The 24,109-nt window shown below is 42.7% G+C and overlaps 1 protein-coding gene across 1 annotated transcript in view; it reads left to right on the forward strand.

Annotated features, from left to right (window-relative positions):
* LOC144685372 (uncharacterized) overlaps positions 1-24,109 on the forward strand; it is a 100,347-nt gene that overhangs the window by 1,100 nt on the left and 75,138 nt on the right. The gene's annotated exons all lie outside the window — the stretch shown is intronic.

A 24,109-nucleotide genomic window follows, 5' to 3' on the forward strand; every position in this document is an offset into this window, starting at 1 on the left:
TGACTAAACTCTCCGCCCCACCAAAGATATCCGCAACCCCCCATGAGAATCCCCCCAACTACATGGAACTCCTCCCCTCCTGTGGGCCCAAATCTCACCCCAACACCCGCCTAAAGATTGACCCCCCCCATACCCAACCGAACTTAACTCCCGTTGCTCTTCCCACAGGCCCAACCAAACCCGACACCCCCTGACGTGACCTGACCCCGCCCCCGCCCCCTACAACATGACACCCATGACCAGCTAGTGGTGTAAAAAGGGGTGTGTGTCCTCCTTCACTTGGATGGAGCTGGACTTCGACACTGGGCTTCGAGGATTAGTTGCGCTGCCTGGATCTCACCCAGCCTGAGGGGGAAGGTTTGCCTAACAAGCTCTGAAGAAAAATCTTGTAAATAATTGGGCATGGAGTGGCAATACAATATTAATTGCCACTTGGAGGAAATTACAGCCCAATATAATTAAGTGTTCTTTATCTGAATGCATGAAGTTTCTTCAATAAGATAGATGAACTGAGGCACAAATAGAGATAAACAAGTTAGAACTAATTGCCATGCCACAGACATGATTACAAGGTGATCAAGGGTGGAAAATAAATATACCAGGGTACACAATATTTCAGAAAGACAGGCAGAATAGTAAAGGAGGTGGGGTAGACCTTATAGTAAAGGATGACTTAAGGACATTAGTGAGAAAGGATCTGCCTCCTAAAGGCCATGAAGTAGAATCAATATAAGTGGAAATTAGGAATAGCAAGAGTCACAAAACATTGGTGGGAGTAAATTATAGGCACCCAAACAGTAGTTGTACAGTTGAGCAGAGTACGAAACAAGAAATTATTGGAATTTGTAACAAAGGAAATGTAATAATAGTGAAGACTTAATCTTCATTTACACTGGGACAATCAAATTGGCAAGAATGATCTACAAGATGACTTTCCAGAATGTTTTTGTGATAGTTTCTTGGAGCAGTATGCAGTGGAACTGATTAAAGGTAAAGTTCCCCTGGTCTAATATTGTGTAATAAAATCAGGTAATTAGCCAAGTAATTGTAAAAGATCTATTGGAAAATAGTGATCATCATGCCATTTAATTCCACTTTGAAAGTTTGAAAGTGATAAATGTGAAAATGGATGTTTTAAAAAATATTTTTGGGGAATATTGTATTATTCTGTGGAGAAGGCTGTGTGTCTCTCTGTGTGTATGTGTGTGTTTGTAAATTATTGAATTATGCCGGGGAAAGGTTACTAGAGACAATTTGTTTGGGGGCTTAGGTTTGTGCATTTGTAATTAGATATTATGGTGGGTTTGAAGTGCAAGTAAATAGGTTGGATCTAACATTTACATTTTTAGATAAGCTGATAGTTTGTTTGAATATCAAAGGGAAGTGAAAAATGACAAGAAGCATTTTTTCATTTTACAGGATTTCCATGGGTAAACAGAAGAGTGTATTTTATTGCCCTGAAAGCAGAGACAAAACAGAAACCTTTTTGAAAGGGTTTGAGTTTCAAAGAGGTGTGAGAACAATAGAACCTGTGATGAAAGTTGGGGTGGATTTTAGAGATACTGTGGAGAGCTTAGGGGTTGGTTGTTGGTGTTGGCTGTTGGCTATGTGAGGAAGATCTCCTGGAAATAACTCTAGGCTTGGAGGAAAATGCAATTTGAATAAGCCATCCAGTCAAGCCAGAGAAGTTTTGGGCTGAAAAAGTAGTTTTGTTCTGAAGTCTTGGGTTTCCACAGCAGAGTGGAAGAGAATTTAACAGGTCATGTGGTATACCTTTATTAAAGCCACAGCAGTTTGCCTTGGGTAATAGTACTGGATTTTTATAGTTAAATATTTGTAAGGGTGTGTTGCCTGGAAGGTGTTTACCTGTCGGTCTGAAGTAGTAGAGAGTCCTTTGGGGGATTGTTTTGTGAGACTAATTTTAACTGTGTAACTGTAATCTTGTGTGCTTAAGTGTTCTTTGCTTCTTGTTAATAAAACTTTTTTTTTTTGCAAATCCCAAAAGTGTCACTGGACTTCTTGCTGCTGAGATCAGTACATTTTTTATCTCATTTTCAGAATACAAAAATAAACAGGGTAAGGCCTGTAAGCCAAGTTTACCTCTGGGATGTGGTTTGCTCGGCAATTAACATCGGCTGTGATCATAACACATATTCCAATCATATACAAAATTTTTAAACTTAAACAGGGCCAATGATCTATGAATGAGGCAGAGTTGGCTAAGGTTAATTGCGTAATTGGGTTAAAAGTCATGGAGACAAATGAACAAGGGGGAACATTTAAAGAAACAATTTAAAATGTTCAACTAAAACACATCCATTGAAGAAAAAAACACAGCAAGAAAGATGCACCTGTGGCTCACTCAGAAAGTTAAGGTTATTATTAGAATAAAGAAGAGGCATACAATGTTGCAAAAAAGCAAGTCTGAGGATTGGAAGTATTTTAATTAGCAACCAGCAAAGGGCCACTAAAAATTGATAAAAAGGGGAAACAAAGAACATAAGAGTGAACTAGGCAGAAACATAATAACAGATGCTAAGAGCTTTTATAAGTGTTTAAAAAGGAAGACAGTAACTAAAGTAAGCATTGGTCCCTTAGAAGCAGAGATAAGAGAAATTATCATGCAGAATGAAGGGATGGCAGAAGCATTGAAGACATTTTTGTGTCAGTCTTCACAGTAGAAGGCATAAGTTCCAAACCAAAAATAAATGGTAACCTAGGGGCTAAAAAAGCTGAGGAAAATAGGGCAACCAATATCAGCAGAGACAACATTATGGAGAAATTAAATTACTAAAATCTAAGAAACCCCAGGACATGATGGCCTACAGCCTAATGTTCTTAAAGAGATAGTTGCAGGGTTAGTGGATGTGTTAGCTATGATTTTTAAAAATTATTTAGAGTAGGGAATGCTCCCACTAGATTGGAAGTTCGCAAATGCTCAAGGAAGGAAGAAGAGGGAAAACAATGAACTATAGGTCAGTTAGCCTAACAGTAGCTGTTGGGAAATTGCTGGAATTTATTACTATAAGACATAGAAGCATAAGTAGGCCATTCGGCCCATCGATTATGCTCCATCATTCAATGAGCTCATGACTGCTCTAATAATCCTCAACTCCACTTTCCTGCCTTTCCCCCATAACCCTTGATTCACTTACTGATTAAAAACCGGTCTATCTCAGCCTTGAATATACTTAATGATTCAACCTGTACAGCCCTCTGTGGTAGACAATTCCACAGATTCACTACCCTGTGAGAGAAGAAATTCCTCCTCATCTCTGTCTTAAATGGGCGACCCCTTACTCTGAGATTATGCCCTCTGGCTCTCCCACCAGGGGAAACAACCTCTCAGCATCTATCCTGTCAAGCCCTCTAAGAATCTTGTATGTTTCAATAAGGCTGCCTCTCATTCTGCTAAACTCTAATGAGTACAAGCCCAACCTACTCAACCTCTCCTCATAAGAAAATCCCTCCAAACCCGGGATCAACCTAACGAACCTTCTCTGGACTGCCTCCAATGCTAGTATATATTTCCTTAGATACAAGGATCAAACTGTTCACAGTATTCTCGGAGTGGTCTAACTAGGAGCTCTAAGGCATACTAAGGAAGTCTTAACAATATACTTAGGAAAACATCTTTTGATTAGAACAATTCATATGTTTTTACAACAGTGAAATCCTGCTAGACAAATTTATTAGAATTTTTTGAGGATGCACCTAATAGCATAAATAAAGGGGAACCAGTAGATCTAGTATATCTGGATTTCCAAAAGGCATTCAATAAGGTGTCACGCAAAAGGCTATTGTGTAAGATAATGGCTCATGGATTTGGTTATAATATGTTAGCATGGATAGAGGATTGGTTAATAGATAGAAAGCAGAGTGTGGACAGACATGGAGGTTTATCGATTTGTCAGGCAGTCAATAGTGGACTGCTGCAAGGATCACTGCTGGGGCCTCAGCTATTTACAATTTATGTTAATAAGTTAGATGAAGAGACAGAGAGTAATGTACCTAAGTTTGCTGATGATACCAAGCTAGGTTGAAAAGTAAGCTGCAAGGAGAACACAATGGGGCTACAAATATATATTGGCAGGTTAAGTGAGTGGCAAGAAGATAGCAGATAGAATACAATATAGGTAAATGTGAAGCAATTCACTTTGGGGAAAAGAACAAGAAAGGGGAATGTTTAAAAGGTGAGAAACTTGAAAGTGTTGATGTTCAAAGATGCTTGGGTGTGCTGGGACAAGGAACACAAAAAATTAGCATGCTGGTGCAGCAAGGAATTGGGAAGGCAGATGTCATGTTGACCTTATTACAAGGGGATTGTGGTACAGGAAAAAAGAAGTCCTGCTGCAATTGTACAGAGTTTTGGTGAGGCCATATCTGAAACACTGTGTGCAGTTGTGGGCTCCACATTTAAGACAGGATATACTTGAATTGGAGGTGGGACAGAACATTTAAATGCTTGTGATTCTTTGGGATTCCCTGCCTTGCAGAGTAGTAGATTCTCCATTGCCTAATACATTTAAGGCTGGGATCGGCAGATTTTTGGGAATTAAATGATATGGAAAATGGAATTGAAACCCAAGATCAGCCATGATCACATTGAATGACGAAGCATGCTCAATGAACAATGTGATCTACTCCTGCTCCTATTTATCGTGTTCTTCTGGTCTTCGGATCTTCTGCACTTTATACCTCAAAAGTTTACTTCCTATATAGGGAAACCCAAGAAGCAGTGTGGTTTTAAATGGACTTGAAGGTATATGTATATTGATAATTAAATTGCCAGGAACAGGCTCAGGAAATATTGAAAAAGGCTAATTGAATACTGGTACTTATATATCTAAATATATAATATTACAGGGTAGACATGCTTCAGCTATACAAATCCCTGGTCACCCCTGGAACACTGTGAGCAGTTCTCAACATCACACCTTAGGAATGACATATTGGCCTTGGAGGGAGTGTAATACAGAGTTACTAGAATGATACTTAGATTCCAAAGGTTAAATTACAAGAATGATTGCAGAAACTAGGCTTGTATTGTCCGGACTTTAAAAGGTTAAGGAGTTGGTTATGGATGTTTTTAAGATAGCAAGGGGAACAGTTAATTTCTCCAAATTAATTCTATTTCTACTAATTGTGGAGACTAGGGGCTGTATTTTGTGGCTCTGCCCCTGGCCCTATCATTGGGCCTGAATGTTGCAGCCACTGCCTCTTGGGGAGGGATCGACCAGCAACACGTGATTGTCTTGAAGTCAGACAATTAAGGGTCATTAGGTGAATGGGCCAACCAGTAATGGATTGGAGAAGGGAAGAGAAATGGGGGAAATGATGTGAGGTCACGCTGTGAGAGTTGCTGGCACCATATTTAAAGGGATGCCAGTACACAGTATCATAAGGCCTGCCTGGATATCTGCAGAAGGGAAGGAAATCAGCAGAGACAATGGCAGAAGGAAGACGCTCGAATGACCTACAGTTCAGTGATACCTCCCTGCAAGCTCTCCTCCAGTCTGCCAGTTGGTGGTCCTTTTTCTCCATGGGCGGGAGGAGGAGACCAACCCACTGACCAAGCAAGACTGGATGGATATGCAGAAGAAGTCAATAGATGTGAGGTCACTCCACAACTTGACTGTAGTGCCACAAGCATGTCAATAGCCCTCTTTGGTGAGCCAAGATGAGAACGCCACACCTATTTTCTGTTTGAGTTTGCACTTAGAAAAACAAGAGCATGAATTTGGTGCAGAGGAAGTGATCTCCCAGTGAGTGTCAATGTAGTCAGGCAGCAGCATTTCTTGCCAGAGGCATGGGTGCACCATGGCAAGGGGCACCCATCTGTGATTGATGGTTGCAGCAATGTCTGTTGAGTGTGTCCAAATAGAAGAGGTATTCGTGGGCCCCCATCATGGATTGCAGGACATCCACCACCGTAGGTCTCATACATATCTGTGCAGGATCCCTGGAAAGATCTGAATGTGTAGGAGTTCAGAGCCATTATGAACTTCAGCACCACTGACATCTAGTGGCCACTACCTTCTACGGGACTCAGCTCATCCTCATCATGGCACATAATTCAATCATGGTCTCCGTGGGGAGATGCAGTCTTAGGCAACATTGCTGCTAGGATAGTTGAAGGCAGCTGAACCTCTGACAGTAGACAGTGTCTTCTTTTTGCACTCAGGAGAGTGGTCATATTCATTTCTGCACGCTTCTCCTGCATCACCACGTCGAGTGAAGCCCTTCTGTTGGCACTGAGCTTATTGGTCTCCAAATGCCTGTGACTGCATCTCGCTCTATTTCTATTCCTGCTCCACCACACTGGAGGTACACCCGTGTGAATGGGGCTCATGGCACGTGGCCTCCTTCAGTTTCCAAGGCCTCTTATCAAACACGACCTTCCACCCCTGCCCTGGTTTACTGTCCTCAAGTGCCAGTTCTTAGATGGCACCCTGGCAGTTCTGGCACATTTGACCTCCAACCCACCACCCCCCTCCACACACACTGATTGCTAGTGCTCACATTGCTCCAGCCTCCCTGGCACAATAGCTGAGAAAGAAAGCCAGGACTGAGCTCTCGTTTGCTTGCCATGTCCTTTAACTGGCGAGCCTCTGAAGCTGCGGGTCTCTTGCGCACGCTTTGTAAGTTACAAAATCACCTGTTAAATTGCTGTCAATTGGCTAATTAATTAGGTTAATTACCTTCCAGCGTGTTCAGGTTCAAAGTCTTCCTGCCATGTCTACAACTGTTGGGAAAATCTGGCAATGATTTGAAAATGTGAAGCTTCCATCTCGGCGGCTTGCATCCTGATATTCCGCCCTTTTCAGCCTAGGAAAATCTAGTCCTAGGGTCAAGACTTTCCCTCTAAATGTCTGAGACCGCCAGGCTGAAACCCACAATAAGTGGGAAACATTCATATTTTATGACCCTCCATGGGATGGCCAATGGTTGGTGGACTCTCAAAGCTGAGAGGCCAGTCAGGTCTTTTCAAGCTTGAAAGCAGCAGCAGGTTGCAATGGAGGTTAAGTAAAGGAGGTGCTTCAAAATGGAGGTGCCACCGGGAGGCTGCCTCCACGTACTTAAACTTGGCCTTGCCACCTGTGGTAACTATAACCCTTTGGCTGACTGGAAAATCTCAGTCGGCCTCCATTAAATGGCTATAGGTGTCCCATAATGAGCCCTTATTAACTCCCCACTGCATGTGGAAGGGTAGCCCTATTGCCCACTAACCCTCCTCCACAAAAATGACTCAGAGGTGTGATGGAGCCAGGGAACTGGCATGCTGGGCATTCAGGCTATTTTTAGCTCATGCCCCACCTCCATTCCTGGACCTAACAGAGGCTCAAAATCCTTGCCAGGAATTGGGGACATAATCAGGAATTAAGTTAGGCCTTTCTGAAGTGAAATTAATTAGGTTAATTACCTTCCCAGCGTGTTCAGGTTCAAAGTCTTCCTGCCATGTCTACAGCTGTTGGGAAAATCTGGCAATGATTTGAAAATGTGAAGCTTCTGTCTCGGCGGCTTCCATCAAACAGAAGGTGATAGAAATTTGGAACTCCATTCTACAAATGGAATTTCATGCTTTATCAATTTCTTATTTAAAGTGTGAATTTGATAGATTTATGTGAGCCAATGAAATCAATGGATATTGGGAAAATTTGGACACATGTGTATGGAGAGCTGGGTCACAGATCAGCAATGCTCTCATTGAATGGCAGAAGAGGCTCGAGGGGCGACTGGCCTTCTCCTGTTCCTATGTTCCTATGCTGCTATGATGGTGTTCATGCATCTGCTAGTTGTTCCAGGTGATAGAGGTCAGAGGTTTGAAAGGTGCTGTCTAAGAATCCTTGGCACGTGGCTGCATCTTCTCAATTATAAACAATTTAGGGGAGGAGGTGGCAAAGTGGCATTGTCACTGACTAGTATCCCAGAGACCAAGGCTAATGCTCTGGGGCCTGGGTTCGAATAGCAGATTTGGATTTGAATGTGAATTCAATAAAAAACCTGGAATTCAAAGACTGATCACGTCGTAAAAACCCATCTCGTTCACCAATCTCCTTTAAAGAAGGAAATCTGTCATCCTTGCCTGGCCTGGCCTACGTGTGACTCCAGGCCCACAACAATGAGATTCACTCTTAAAGTGCCCTCAGAACAAGAGCAATTAGGGATGAGGAAAATTGGGCAACAAATGCTGGCCTAGCCAGCGACACCCACATCCCATGAACAAATCCAAAAAAAAAACGGCCAGAGTTGGAGGCAATTGTATTTTTTAATTCTTGGTTGGGGGTGCAGTTATAGTTCGATGTCGTGGTTAGCAATGCACCCAACGGTTTCAACTAATGCAGTGTGCATGGTTGTGATGTAATTAGGAATGGATCTCTCAGGGCAGAAGTTCAGTACGTAGGCAATGGCCTATCTTGCATGGTCACAGTCACAATTTGAACAATTCTTTATCTTTGACTTATAGATACCAGTGGCCATATCCTCCCTGGCCTATCCTCAGCTGTTGAGCATTGTCCAAATTTTCCGTGGAACATTCAAACCTGGGTTAGGTAACACTCGGGTCAGTTACCATGTTGTGGGTGTAGATGTTTGAAGTCAACCAGGAGGTGTGGCATCAAGAGCTAGGGACTGTCATCAGTTTGTAAGGTATGGAATGTGTTCCAGTAAGAATAATGGGATTCCAGATGGATGTCTGTTTTATTTTGAGGTCTTCTGTCAATGGGCGTGCTTTGTTTACTGTCGGCTGACAGTGTTCTATGAGGAGAATGTGGACATTAGAAGGTTCAAAGCGTGCTGGCACAGGAGGCTCTGTTGGTCTCAACATTTCAGAAATTATCTTCATGACTTCCCGGTGTGGTTATCTACCACATTTGTGTGGCGAGTTCTGAAACAGATTGAACAGAAGTATTCTACTGCTAGATAGACCAGAGAGCACGGAGCAGTGCGTAGTGTGTTAGCTTTGCTGCCCCAGGTTACACCCACCATTTTATATACAAGATTCACTCTTACTTTGGCCTTGGCTCTGCTGTTCTGGAGGTGCTTCAGTAGATCAATGTACAGTCATGAGTGATATCTTGATATTTTGGCATTCAGTCGTGCATGAGTGTTCAGCCACAGAATTGGACATGACGTTCTTCCCTGGTCTTCAAGTTGTTTGGTGGAAGTCTGAAACAACAGTCTTGACAGCGTTTGGTCGAAGTCTCCATTTTTAAGTAGACTTCCAGAAACCAGAAACCTGCAGTGAGTGTTTTCTGAGTGTCCTGAAGTTCTTCAGCCTGGGAAGCCAGGGCTAAGTCATCACCAGAAGCGGAGAGTCATGACATTGTGGGAGGGAGGTCACTGGCATATATATTGAAGAGAACCAGTGCGAGGTCTGATTCATGTGGGAGATCATTGGTGGTTATGCATGGATGGCTGATTTGATCTCCAAGTTGCACATGGAACCGTCGGTTGCTGATCACGGAGTTGATTAGTTATAGAGTTTTAGGTGATTTTTGAGAGTTTCAGCAGCATCCCTGTGTGCTGCACTGTGTCATAGGCACAGCATAAGTCAACAAAGCCGGTTTCTATATTTAGGCCTTCCTGGAAACCGGCCTCGATATCTGAAATCAGCATCAAGATCTGCTATGAGCTGCTGCGGCCTGTGAGAAAACCTGTCTGTTGGTGGTGTTGGTGGGGTGGGGGGTGGCGCGGATGGGGAGCATTCCAGCGCCTTAAATGTTATTGAGAACAGGATGATGGGCAGCAGCTTCGCAAAATGTTGAGTGGTTTCCCTGGCTTTGCAGTAGCCACTATCTTGGATTGGCGCCAGACGTCTGGAATTGTGCCTGTGCACAGATGTTGGTAACAAGCTTTGCTAGCCACTTCCTGCCCTCTGATCTATGTTCTTCAAAAATTCTGGGTAAATCCCATCGACTCCAGCCGCTTTGCCTGACTTGATAGCTGTCAGAGCTTTGCACATTTCCTCTTGTGAAAAGTCCGTTTGCTGTGGGACAGCCTTGACAGACTGCGTCAGAGCCATTTTTACTGTCTTTTCATCTTCGCAGCACGAGGATTGATTCACGGGCGCTGTTGTGGTTGCTGCTCATGTGCTCCTAGATAGCGTAGAAGTTTCCACGCCTTTCAATTTGAGTGCGTCAAGCCAATCTTCTCTGCTATTTCCCTCCATCATATGAAGCATCTATCATCCCGCAAAGGGACTCGAGTTCGGCTGCGACACCGGGGTCTTCATTTTCTCTGCATTCTTTCAGAAGCCGTTGAGTTTCTGATGTTTAGTAGGGGATGAAAGTTTTTCTGAAGTCCCATGGAATAAATTTGAAGACTTCCAGTTTGATAATTCTAGTTAAGTGGTCGTCGTTTATGGGGAAGGGCGAGCTTTAGTTACTGGTTGTTTCTATGTACCTGCTTTAGGCATCCCACTTGACGTTCCACAGACAAGAGCATGGTTTTGGTTTTGAGTTTATTGGTAGTATTTTGAGGTCAATGCGAGTGAGGGTTGGACAATGTTGGGAGTCGGGAAGAAGGGTAGCACCTGTTGGGAGCACATCAGTGTTCCACCGTTGCTGTCATCGGTCGTAAAGAAAAGTTCAGGTGAGTAGTCCTTCTTCAACTAGGTGGAATTGAATCTCCCGGGCTGCTTTGCATCATAAGCAAGATTAAGCTAATGAACGCAGACCCATTCTTCCAGCTGTTCCCCCGCGGTTTTGTTGTTGAGGTACGCCAATGTGTGATGTTGACTATTGAAGTCGCCAATGTAGATGGCTGGGTATGCTGTAGACTGTATTGTGATTTTAAAAAATTCATTCACGGGATGTGGGCTTTGCTGGCTGGGACAGCAATTATTTCCCATCCCCAATTGCCCTTGGGAAGGTGGCGGTGAGCTGCTTTCTTGAACCGCTGCAGTTCATGTCGTGTAGGTATACCCACAGTGCTATTAGGCAAGGGGTTCCCGGATTTTGACCCAGCAACAGTGAAGGAACAGCAATATATTTCCAAGTCAGGATGGTGAGTGGCTTGGAGGAGAAGGTTTGTGTGGTGGTGTTCTCATCTATTTGCTGCCCTTGTCCTTCTAGATGGTAGTGCTCGTGGGTATGGAAGGTGCTGTCGCAGGTCCCTTGGTGAATTCCTGCAGTGCATCTTGTACATGGTACACACTACTGCTACTGTGCGTCGGTGATGGAGGGAATTCATTTTTTTGGATGTGGTGCCAATCAAGCGGGCTGCTTTGTCCTAGGCTTTGTCAATGTTCTAGAGTGTTGTGGGAGCTGCACTCATCCAGGCAAGTTGGGAGTATTCCATCGTACTCTTGACTTGCACCTTGTCGATTATGGACAGGCTTTAGGGAGTCAGGAGGTGAGCTGCTCTTCACATGATTCCTAGCCTCTGACCTGCTTTCATTGCCACAGTATTTATATGGCTAATCCAGTTCAGTTTCTGGTCAACGGTAACCCCCAGGATGTTGATAGTGCTGGATTCAGTGATGGTAATGCCATTGAACATCAAGGGGTGATGGTTGGATTTTCTCTTGTTAGATATGGTCATTGCCTGACAATTGTGTTGTGCGAATGTTACTTGCCAGTTGTCACCCCAAGCCTTGGTATTTTCCAGGTCTTGTTGCATTTGGGCATAGACTGCTTCAGAATCTGAGGAGTCGTGAATGTTGCTGAACATTGTGCAATCATCAACGAACATTCCCACTTCTGACCTTATGATGGAAGGAAGATCATTGATGAATCAGCTGGAGATAGTTGGGCTGAGGATGCTACCCTGAGGGACTGCTGCAGTGATGTCCTGGAGCTGAGATGACTGTCACCCAGCAACCACAACCATCTTCCTTTGTGCTAGGCATGACTCCAACCAGTGGATAGTTTTCCCCTTGATTCCCATTGACTCCAGTTTTGCTAGGGCTCCTTGATGCCACACTCGGTCAAATGCTGCATTGATGTCAAGGGCAGTCACTCTCACCTCACCTCGGCGGTTCAGCTCTTTTGTCCATGTTTGAACCAAGGCTGTAATGATGTCAGGCATTGATCTTGGACTCCAGGTAACTTGTTGGCTTGTAGGCATTTGTGATGGTCAGCTTAGCTACTATGATGGTGATGATGCAGTTCTCGACTGTTTTTAGGTCTTCTGTGCCTTTGCTGAGGATTTCCTTGCTGCCTAGGCTCAGTGTCACAATGGCACAAAAATTTGCCATGTAGTTGATCGTAAAGAGGATAGCTATGGACTCCAGAATGATGTCAATAGTTTGATTGAGTGGGCAGAAAAGTGACAAATGGAATTCAATCCATAGAAGTGTGAGTAATGCATTTGGGAATGGCAAACAAAGCAAGGGTATAGACAATTAATGAAAAGATATTGAGGGGCTGGAGGCAATGAGATACCTTGGAATGCATGTCCACAGGTCCTTGAAGGTAGCAGGGCAGTTAGATAAGGTGGTTAAAAAAAAACATATGACATGCTTTCCTTTATTGGACGAGGAATAGAATAGAAAAGCAGGGATTTAATCCTGGAACTGTATGAAATGCTGGTTAGGCCACAGCTGGAATATTTTTTTTTTACAGTTCTGATCGCCACATTACAGGAAGGGCATAATTGTTCTGGAAAGAGTAGAGCGAAGATTTATAAGAATGTTGCCAGGGATTGAAAATTGCAGTTATGAGGAAAGAATGGATGGGATAGCGTTGTTTTCCTTGGAACAGAGGAAGCTGAGGGCTGACTTAATTGTGGTGCAGAAGATTATGATGGACCTAGATCAGGTACACAGGAAAGACTTGTTTCCCCTAGCAGAGAAGTCAATTACCAGGGGCACGGATTTCAGGTGATAGGTAGAAGAATTAGAGGGGATATGAGGAAAAACCTCTTCACCCAGATGGTGGTCGGTGCCTCGAATTCGCCGCCTGGTTTAGTGGTAGAGGCAGAAACCCGCAACTAATTTAAAAGGTACCTGGATCCGCACCTTAGGTGCTGTAATCTACAAGGCTATGGGCCATGTGCTGGAAGGTGGGATTAGAATGGATGGCTGGTATTTTTTTTCTTTCTCGGCTGTCACAGACATGATGGGTTGAATGGCCTCTTTCTGTGCCGTAACCTTTCTATGTTTCTATGTATTGTTATCCCTGTTTACAATGCATTGATATGCAGGAATATGGGCTTGATGGCTGAAGTGGTCCACGAAATGGGTTTCTTGCAGGGGGACTATGTCCACATTACTGTCAAGGAGTTATTTTGTGAGTGGCTCACGTTTTGCCCAGGATAGGTCTTCAGCGTTGAGCTGGTATATTCTTGTTGCTGGTCCTGTTTCTCGACTTTGTTATCCCTGAAAAAATCCATTTGGCAGTGGGCTTTAAGGCTTGGGCTAGCAGCCTGCTGCCAGGGTTCGATCGGCTTCTTGGCAACACTAGTTCATGGGTTTTCAAGTTGGAAAACTTGTTTTACAAGCAAGACCGCATAAAGGTTGCTGTTCTGTTCTAGAGGTAATGAATTTTTATGATAATGCATAATGTACCAATAATTCATGTTGTTTTGTCTTGAATGATGTCAAGCATTGTTGGAAGTGGACTCATCCAGCAAGTGCAGAGTATTCTATCATAATCCTGAATTGTGGAGAGGGTTTGGGAAGTCATGAGGTGAGTTACTCGTCGCAGAATCCCCAGCCTCTAACTTGGTCTTTAAGCTGCAGTAGTTATACAGCTAGTCTATTTTAAATTTAACTTCTGGACAACCCTCACCATGTTTATGCTCAAAGCAAAATATTGTGCATGAAGGAAATCTGAAATAAAAACAGAAACTGCTAGAGCAACTCAACAGGCCTGGTAGCATCTGTGGAGAGAGAAACAGAGTTAACATTTCCACTCTGTATGGCTCTTCTTCAGAGCTGAATAGAGGGGGACATGTGATGGATTTTATACTGTTGAAGACAAGGGATGGAGTAAGCGGAGTGAAATATATGTTCAGGGATAGGTGGGAGCTCAGAAGAGATGTGACAGAGTTGTCATGGACACAAGACAAAGGGAGTGGTAATGGTAGTGTTAAAGACTAAGGCAGGTGCTAATAATGGCATAAAGTTCAGATTGCAAAATGTATTGATAGCAGAACAGGACCCAGCGCTCTTTGAAAGTAAAACATAAGAACAAGTTACAGACTGGCCCTGTGGGAAGACGGGGTTGGGAGAAAAAATAATATAACAAAATGGATGAAAAGGTTCATGGTCTGAAGTTGTTGAACTCAATGTTAAGTCCAGAAGGCTGTAAAGTACCTGATCGGAAGATGAGAAGCTGTTCCTCCAGTTTGCGCCGGGTTTCACTGGAATATTGTAGCTGTCGAAGGAGAGAAATTTGGGCTTGAGAGCAAGATGGTAAATTGAAATGGCAAGTCACAGGAAGGCCGGGGTCATGTTTGCAACTGAGCGAAGGTGTTCCGCAAAGTGGTCATCCAGTCTGCGTTTCATACACTATACTATATCTTACTAAAGTGTTATTTGTCTCTCCTATTTCTTTATGCACCTTGTTTCCCTGTTCTCTTTCTATATCCTCGTATTCTTCCCCTTGATATTTTAAATACCTTTCTTTCGTGTTGGTCCAGAATTTATGGGGGTTTCGATGGTGAACAGCAAGTTTCTTGTCATTTCCCCCTCTGTATCTGATTGTAACTTCAAGGTTTGGCACGCCAATAGATTAACATGGATATCCTGAAGTTGTGGCCTGTCATGCACTTCTCCACCACTGGCTGTGAAGTGGATCACAATGCTTGTCCCACACAGCCCTTTCACAGAGATAGAAATTAACAAACCATGATGAGAACCTAGCCTTTCCCCTCTGATGCCTCGATTAGAGTGCACATAAAATGCCTTGCCATGTTCAGTGCGGTAAAACCGGGTTTTTAACAGCGATCTTGCCCTGGAGAAAATATTTGAATGTTGTTGTACGTATACATTATGATTAATGACTAGATTGTTTGAGTTAACTGTCTGTCCTTTCTGCCCTATGGTTCTATTTACAAAGCCCAGGCTCCCACAGACTTTATTAAATGCCTTGTTAATCAGCCCTGCAAAGATTTGTGTGCAAGGGCTCCAGGTTTTTCTCTTCTCGCAGCCCCTTTAAAATTGTATCATTTAGCCTGTATTGAATCCCCCACCCATCTACCTACCAAAATGTAACCCGTCGCATACTTTTGCATTCAATTTTCTCTGGCATTTGTCCGCACATTCCAGCAGCCTTCGATGCCCTCCCAAAATCTAGTACCGTCTTCCTCACCGTTTGCTAATCATTCAAATTTGCTGTCAGTTGAATGTAGATGGCAGGGGGATTTCAGCAGACTGCATATAAATAATTTATTTTCCATTTTAATATGCTGCGTTCTAAGATTTTCTAGTTTTTTTGATCCTATATTTTAGTCATATTTAAATAGCAAAATTTGGCATAGAATAAATGCTGTTTGTAATAAAGGAGATCCTTCACATCACAGACAAAGTAAATATGGGAAAAACAGACTTTTACAGCACGACCACAAGAGGGTGTAATTTCAGCAGGAAGATCTTAACATATGTAGGAGTAGATTCATCCCGCAAATGTACTTTTGGCGGGTAGCTGGCGGCCATTGGCAGGCTGTCCAATAATCCTAGCAAGAGCCCTCTCCATTTTTAGGGGTAGTCCTCATTCGCTTTAGGATTTGCCCGCGATTGAGTGCCACAGGACAGAATAAAGTAGATGCTTTGTGAAGTGTCCGGACTCCGGAGGAACCTGGAGGCAGCGAAGCAGATGCTCGGACTAGTTCTTTGGAGGCTGGTCCTTTGGACGCTATAGAAGAATTCCTTCGGGCGGCTGTTTAGTGCTGTCGTCAGTTAATACTGTTAAAACACCGTGTTCCAATTTTACTCCACACAGACGGCCCAGCTCCAGTGCATGCCATATAACCACATATGCATGTTAAATATACTTACCACCTTACTCGGGTCAACTCTGGCCGTCAAGGCTAGGCCAAGGAAAGCGTTGCCTAAACAACGGACAGTTTGGTATTGTCTGCATTTCCGGAATGCTATTGACCGGTTTCCATAAACTTGAATGTGGGAAATTAAAATCGAAAAGCGAGCAAAAATGGCACAAGAAGCACTTTACTATATTATATAGCAGCACAGGGAAATATTAAAACTTGGAACAACCTGAGCAACAGAAAAATAAATTGTTTGACCGTTAAACGTTTATTTGTCATACTTGCAGAGGAGGTTACAGATGAAAATTGGACGTACTACAGCACCATTATTGGCTGTATGTTGTACTTCCAGCATGAAAAGTTCATAAAGGTATTTTTCCATATAAATGTGGACATAGAAATTGATCATGGAAAATGTTGATGCAAACACATAAAAACCTGCTGCTGATTAACATCGACCTCCCTGCCACGGTGTTGCATCAGAATCCCTCCATGTTGAAAACCACTTGGAAAGAGCACTGAAGATAAGAAGAGTACAGAATGTACTCTGCGATGGACTTTAATGTCCACCTCTAAGACTGGCTTGGTAGTACCACTATTCACTGAACTGGCCAAGTCATGAAGGACATAACTGAAAGGTTGGCAACATGCCAGCAAAATCCCATTTGTCCTCATCATCACCAATGTATTTGGTGCAGATACATCTGGCGCAGGTGCCAGCCTGGTAAAGCTATGAAGCAGGCTTACATGAATGCCAAACGGGAAGCAGATATTATTGGCAGAGCAACCTGGTCGAACAATCACTGGATCAGGTCAAAACACTGTAGACCAGTAGCAACCAATTGTGAATGAAAGTGGAAAATTCTAAAGGCAGGAGGAGGATCCATGAACATCCCGATCATCGATGATGGTGGAACTCAGCAGGTGAGTGAAAATATAGACTTGATGCGTTTGCAATCACCTTCAGCAGATATGCTGAGTGGATGACCAACCTTAGCAATCTCCTCATGTCCTCACCATTGTAGATGCCAGTTTTCAGTCAAATAGATTCAGCAAATTTAACATCAAGAAACCGCTCAGTGTGCTGGACAGAGCAAACGGATGGGGCCCCGTCAACATCCCACTGTAGTACCGAAGACCTGTGTCCAGAACGAAGCATTGTCTTCAGCCGGGTTGATTCTGTAAGCTACAAGTCATCCAACTAACAAAGCATTAGTGTATCCAGGTTTGTTCAGTCCACAAAAGACAGGGCAAATCCAATCCAGCGAATTGTTGCCCTGTTGTTGTAGCCATAGTATTTATATGTCTGACTCAGTTAAGTGTCTGGTCAATTGTAACCCCCAGAATGTTGATGGTGATTGATTTAGTGATGGTAATGTAGTTGAATATCAACGAGAAATGGCTAGATTCTCTCTTGTTGGAACTGAGCATTGCATCATGCTTGTGTGGCTCGAATGTTACTTGTCAGTTTTCAGCCAACCCTAGGCTTTACCTGGCACTTGCTTTTGTGGGAACAGGCAGCTTCAGTATCATGGAGTTGCACTTTTTCCTGAACACTGCCCAATCACCAGCGAGCATCCCGAGTTCTGATCTTATGTTGCAGGGAAGGTCATTGATGAAGCAGCAGAAGATGGTTGGGAATAGGACATTACCCAGAGGAACCTCTGCATTGATGTCCTGGGTCTGAGATAATTGGACTCCAACAACTACAGCCACATTCCTTTGTGCTCGGTATGACTCCAAATAGTGTAGAATTTTCCCACAATTCCCAATGACTTCAGTTTTGCTAGGGATTATTGATGCCACACTCGGTCAAATGCTGTCTCAGTGTCAAGGTCAGTCACTCTCAACTCACCTCTTGAGCTCGACACTTCTGTCTATGTTTGGACCAAGGCTATAATGAGGTCAGGCCCTGTTGTAACCCAAACTGAGCATCAATGAGCAGGTTATTTAGGTGTAAATGTAGCTTGTTAGCACTATCGGTGACATCTTATATCACTTTACTGATGATTGATAGTAGACTAATGAGGATAATTGGCTAGGTTGGATTTGTCCTGCTGTTTGTGGACAGGACATCCGTGGACAATTTCCCTCATTGCTGGTAGATGCCAGTGTTTGTAGCTGTACCAGAATAGCTTGCCTCGTGGTGCAGATAAATCTGGAGCACAAGTCTTCAGTATTACTGCCGAAAGATTGTCAGGGCCCGTAACCTTTGCAGTATCCTGGGCCTTCAGCCTTTAATTGTCATCATGCACATTCAAATTTATCTTGCCGATACTTCTTCAGCTTCCTTATGCATTGAACTAGTCGGAGAGCGCACAAGGCATGCTCCAAGCAGCTCCAAACTAAAATGGCAATCAGAGAGCGTGGACATACGATGCGTATGTGAAAAACAACCTACCATCTGGGACAAACAAGTGCTTCAGGAGTTGAGCGATAATTTCATTCACAAATCTAGCCATTTCTTCACCTGTGTTAATGGAGCAATGAGGTTACCTAACCCATCCTGAGGTTATTGCTCGCCCATTAAAGCGATAGAAATGAAAAATGCTCCCTGCATGCCAAGGCGCTGATAATAATTATATTTTCCGCATGTATGCGTCATCCTGGCGCATCAACATATTTGGCTTTCCAGGCATCAATATATTTTCTATAATGAGGCAGTTTAGAGGCATACAATTCTCTAATTGGCTTAACCAATGTTTTGTCGAAATCCATCAATATTCTGAACCATGTTACTGTATTGGATATAGGAAAGTATACTGAACACAGCAACATCCCAGCTGTAGCACCGAAGTACTTGGCTCCAGAACAAGGTCTTCTCCCAGCTAAACACTTCCAGTATTTTAGAAACAAAGTCATCTACTTGACAATGTGGAAAGTTGCACAGGTACATCTTTTCCACAAAAAAGCTAAAATACATGAATTATATATGTAACCCAAACAATGCCAGCGAATTCACCTACTTATAATTTTCGACAAAATGATGGAAGAGTCCTCGAAATGGCATTTGATTACCAATAACCTGCTCACTGATGTTCATTTTCGATTCACCCAGCATTACAAGGTTCTGGATCTCATCACAGACTTGGAAAATGTGAATGCAGTTTCTGATTGCTAGATGTCAGGTGAGAATGAATGTCTATAATATCAGCTTCGCATTCGATTAAATAGGACACCAAGGATCACCAGGAAAGCTAACGTTAATAGAGAGCAGGGATGGTAATGTTCAGTGGATGAAGTCATGACAGACACAAAGAAAAATGGTGCTAGACATTGGAGACAAATCTTCAAAGTACCCAGGCCTTTTCTAAAGGAGTTATTCAGGGCACTGTTTTAGCTCAGACACATCACTGATATGCTTACCTCCAATATAAGATCAGAAGTTGGGCTGATCGTCGGTAACTGTAGTGTTCAGCTCTTTTCACAATTCCTCACGGATTAAAGCAGTGCCTGCCTGCATGCATCCAGAGTTGGGCAAGATTCAGGCTTGGACTGATAAATGGTGAACAGCATTTCCCCCACACAAATTACCTGGTCTGATTCTAGCCCCACAGCAACGTGGTTGAATCTTAACTGCCCTCTTCAATGGGCTAGCAAGCCGTACCAGTTCCAGGGAAATTAGAGGCAAGCAATAAATTCTGGCCTTGCCAGCAATGTTCACATTCTATGAAAGAATTAAAAATCCAACCAATGGCTACTCTAAATGCAGAGAATGCAAACACCTATTCTTTACCATTGGTGAAAGCCCCGTTACAATGCCTTGGCAAATAACTGCCATGACCACTGGACCAGCTCAGTGGCCGAGTGTTTTGCAACAGGTGGATCACCTTTTGACCTGCCAAAGCCTCTCTACCACCGAAAATGCAAAAGCAGAGTGTAATGGAATCAGTTCCAATTGCTTTAATATGTAAAGTTGTAAGAACACCTAAGAAGTTCGATATCATTCAGGCCAAAATAATCTGCTTGACTGGCACCCCGCCCACTAGCTTAACCATCCAGACCATCCACTGCGCACACTAACTACAGGGTGTGCCACAACAAGCCATTTCGCTAGCAAATCCCTAACCTGTAGTCCTCCAACACCAGAAGGACAGCAGGTGCATGCAAACAAAATGATGGTGCATGCGGACAATATCTAGGAACCCCCTGTCTTAAACCTTCACAACGTGTTAGAATAGTTCAATGAGTAGTTCCCACGCTACTTTCTGAGGAGCAGTTATAGATGGGCAATAAAAGTCAGCCTAACTAGCAGTTGCCATCTCTAGAAGAATGATTTTAAAATGTCACATTGCGTGCTTCCATTACTGTAGGGAAATAGAGGAACATGGAAACAAAGGGACTGGAGTAGGCCAATTCGCCCTCTAGATGCACAATGAGATCATGGCTGATCTGCAGCTAAACGCCACATACTGATTTCTGTCCCATGTCATTTAATACATTTGCTTATCCAAAATCTATTAACCTTAGATTTGAAATAACAGTTGCTCTAGCATCAAATGCTATTTGCAGAAGAGTTGCAAACTTCTATCACTCTTTTCGTGTAGAAATGTTTCCTAATTTCACCCATATAAGGTCTGACGCTAAATCTTAGGCTTTCCCTCGTAGTGCGAGGCTCCCCAACCAGTGGAAATATTTTCTCTCTATCTACTCTACCTGCTCCCTTTAGTATAGTGAAAATGTCGATCAGATCATGCTATAATCTTTTACTTCCAGGAAGCCTTAGATGTTTAATCGTTCCTCAACACTTGTTGGGTACTGCAGGTACTGTTCAGGTAAGTCTACATTGCAATCCTTCCAAGGCTAAAATATCCGAAGGCAATGGTGTCCAGAACTGCGCACAGTACTCCAGCTGCGGTCTAATCAGGGCTTTGTATAGTTGTAGCATACTTCAAATTCCTTATATTCAAGTCTTCTAGATATAAAGACAGATATTCCATTGGTTTCCATCATTATTTTCTGTACCTTTGCAAGTCCTTTTATTGATTTATGTGCTCGGACCCCGAAGTCCCTATATTTTTAGTTTTTCATCATTGACAAAGCATTCTGTTCTTTCCTTTTAAATCTATAGTGGATGACGTGACATTGCCTACACTGAAGTCTATTTGCCAATTTGTTGCCCATTCACTTGTCATTATTATCTCTTTGTAATGTTATGCTTTTACCTACTCCCCTTACCAATCTGTCCACCTACCTTCATGCCATTGGCAAATTTGAATGTGTGGGTTACGGTCATCTAAACTTTTAACAGAGATGATGAATACTTAAAGCCCAGCTACTTGCAGGACATGACTAGTAACTTCCTGCCAATTAGAATACCTGCCCATGTTTCCTAACCGCTGTCTCCTCCCTCTAAGCCAATTTTTTACTCAGGTCGATAATTTGCCTTTAATCCTATGAGCTCAAATTTAACTATGGATACCCTAAAAGGGACCTTATCAAATATCTTACATAGTTGATACAAGTAACAGCCATAAAATTCTCCTTTCCAATCCTTTGGTTACCTTCTCAAATAATTCAAACAGATTCCTCAGGCATAATTTACTAGTTACTAACCCATGCTGCTTCACTTAGAAGCGCCAACATTTTTCAAGGTGCTTCGTCAGTCTATCCTTAAACATAGTAATTCCCCATTAGCAGATGACAGGTCGTCTGGTCTATACTTCCCTAGCTTCCCTCTCTCCACCTTCTTAAATAATTTATATGCACAATTTTCCTATGTAAAGGAATGGTCCCTGAACCTAGAGCGTTTTGGAAGACCGGGCATTCATAATGTTTCTAGTTACTTCTTTTAACATCCTGTGATTTGTCGTTCTTAATTGGCATTGTCATCTCCATTACTGTTATTTTGTGTATGTAAATTTTGGTGATTCCCTTCCCCTCATTTAAGGTTATTTATCTTAGGATGCCCAGCATGATAATATTTTCCTCAACTGTAAACACTAATGGAAAATAATTATTTAGCATTGTATAATTTCCTTACTTTCAATAAAAAAATCAGTCTTCAAAGGGCACATATTGATCGTGGCCACTCACTTTTTCTTAATATAACTGAAGAAAGTGTGTAGACTTTCATACCCCGTATGAATTTCCTTTCATCTAACCTATTTATAGCTCATACTATTTGCTTATATTCCTCACAAGAATGTTGGCTTTTTGGCATTTCCTTTGCTTTTTCGTTTAGTTTTCTGATATCTCGTCTTTAGTCGTCCAGAGTTGCTTTCTTTGGAAAGTAAATCTATTGTACCTTGGGAGTATAAACTCGTTCTCTCCGGCTTTAACATATTTTTGTACACCATATAGTGATCTTCTATCTGTTCAAACATCAACAGTTCCCATAGTTTACTGTGGACAGTCTCGGATTCATTACGTTCAAGCCAGCCTTACAAAAATATTGAATATTAGTAAACAATATTTTAATATTGACCATATTCGGGTCGCTATTAGATAAATGTGCACATACTGTTAGGGCGCTGGATAAATGTGGCCTATTATTCATTACAAAATCTAAAATGGCATGCTCCCATGTTGGCTCTAGGAGGGATTGTTAGAAAGAAAAAAAATCTGGAACCCACTCACTATATTCGTCAACTTCCTGACCTGTGCTAGTCAGCTTTTCCTAATCGTTGCGAAAGTTGAAGCCAGCCATAATATTCACCCTGCCTTCACTACATAGTTGCCTAATCTATGCATTTGCAACTTTACAGTTTCTACAAGGGATCCTATGCCAACTCTCTATCTGGTCTTAAAGCATTTTCTACTTGTAAATTCAACTCGTGGGTTGGGAATTATAAGCAGCCCACAAAAGTGGAAAAAGTAGCGTGCAGAGTGTAACAGCGGAAAATTACGCTGGCCTGTGGCAAGCTCATACTTGTTCTTATATTTGCTGTCATAAGTACTGATTAAACTGAAATAGTTTTCATTAAAGTTCTATACTTGGGACAAAAATAATAGCACACGAGAATCTCGTGGCACCCAGTTATGAGTAAAATCAGCCATTTTCTTGTTTCACTCTACGGAACAAGGAAGGTGAACAGGAGAATGGAAATTGGATGGGAGTTTGCAAATGGCGAGGGTGAGTCAGTGGCGAGGGGTTTGTGGAGTAGGTTGGAGCATGGAAGATTGGAAACGGGATATAGATGGACAGAGGGTGGGGTCTGGGGACATGGAGGAGTGAATCGGGAAGGGCATCATGTCCTGGTTTTGGGGACGGGGGGTTGGGGGTGGAGGGGACAGTCAGTCAAGGTAAGAAAATAAGGAGCCTAAAGGTAGATCCAGTACTGTCCGAATGTGGGTTCATCTCAAAGTGTTGGCTGGCAGACTCCTCTTTGAGTTCGCCTACAAAATTTCAATTATCTCTGCTGAGAGTATTCTCCAACAATTTCCTTTGCAATGCATAGAAGGGAGGGCCAGCTGAGTTTACAAGTTCAGCCATGTCCCACATAGTAGTGACTGCATTACTGCATACTAATATGAACATTTAGCAAAGAGCGAATGCAAAAACACAACATTGTTTCTTCCACAACATGAAATCACTAACTCCTTTGTGAGACATGTCAGCGCATTTAGCTCTTTGACTAAGCTAATCTCAACAAATAACAATGATGAATAAAGTGAAACCAAAGCAATGTGAAATATTTACCCGTGAAACTTAATTTTGACAAACACCCGTACCAAAGTTGTGCTTTCAAGTCTTATGTTAATGGCAATGTAGTTGGCAGGATAGTTTTAGCTGTGATGCAGAGACTCGCCTTTTGACCAGGAGATTCTTTAATAGACTGTCCATAGATACAGTTTTATCAGCTGGAGGTCATTTCCCCAATGAAAATCTTTCCCAGCCATCAAATTAAATGTGTTTTGCATGTATGCCATTGACACTTAGAATAAGGGCAGAAAGAGAGAAAACAAAAGTGGCCCAAAGTTTGTTTTGCCATGTCAGGAATGAGCTGCTGTTGACAAAATCCTGGCTATGCAATCTCTACTACTTGCTTATGCCTGGTTTTATGCTCCCTCATCACCGACATTATTTCATCTTCAATCATGAAAGGCAACTTCGCCCCTTTACGGCTTTCCATATCTTTGCCGCACACCATTTACCCTGGTTAATTAAGTTCCCAATCCCGACCTTCTTTCAGCCACATGTGATTAATCACTACCATGTCTTACCTCGCACTTT

The sequence above is a fragment of the Cetorhinus maximus genome, chromosome 10, assembly GCF_964194155.1.
Source record: "Cetorhinus maximus chromosome 10, sCetMax3.hap1.1, whole genome shotgun sequence".
Taxonomy (NCBI): domain Eukaryota; kingdom Metazoa; phylum Chordata; class Chondrichthyes; order Lamniformes; family Cetorhinidae; genus Cetorhinus; species Cetorhinus maximus.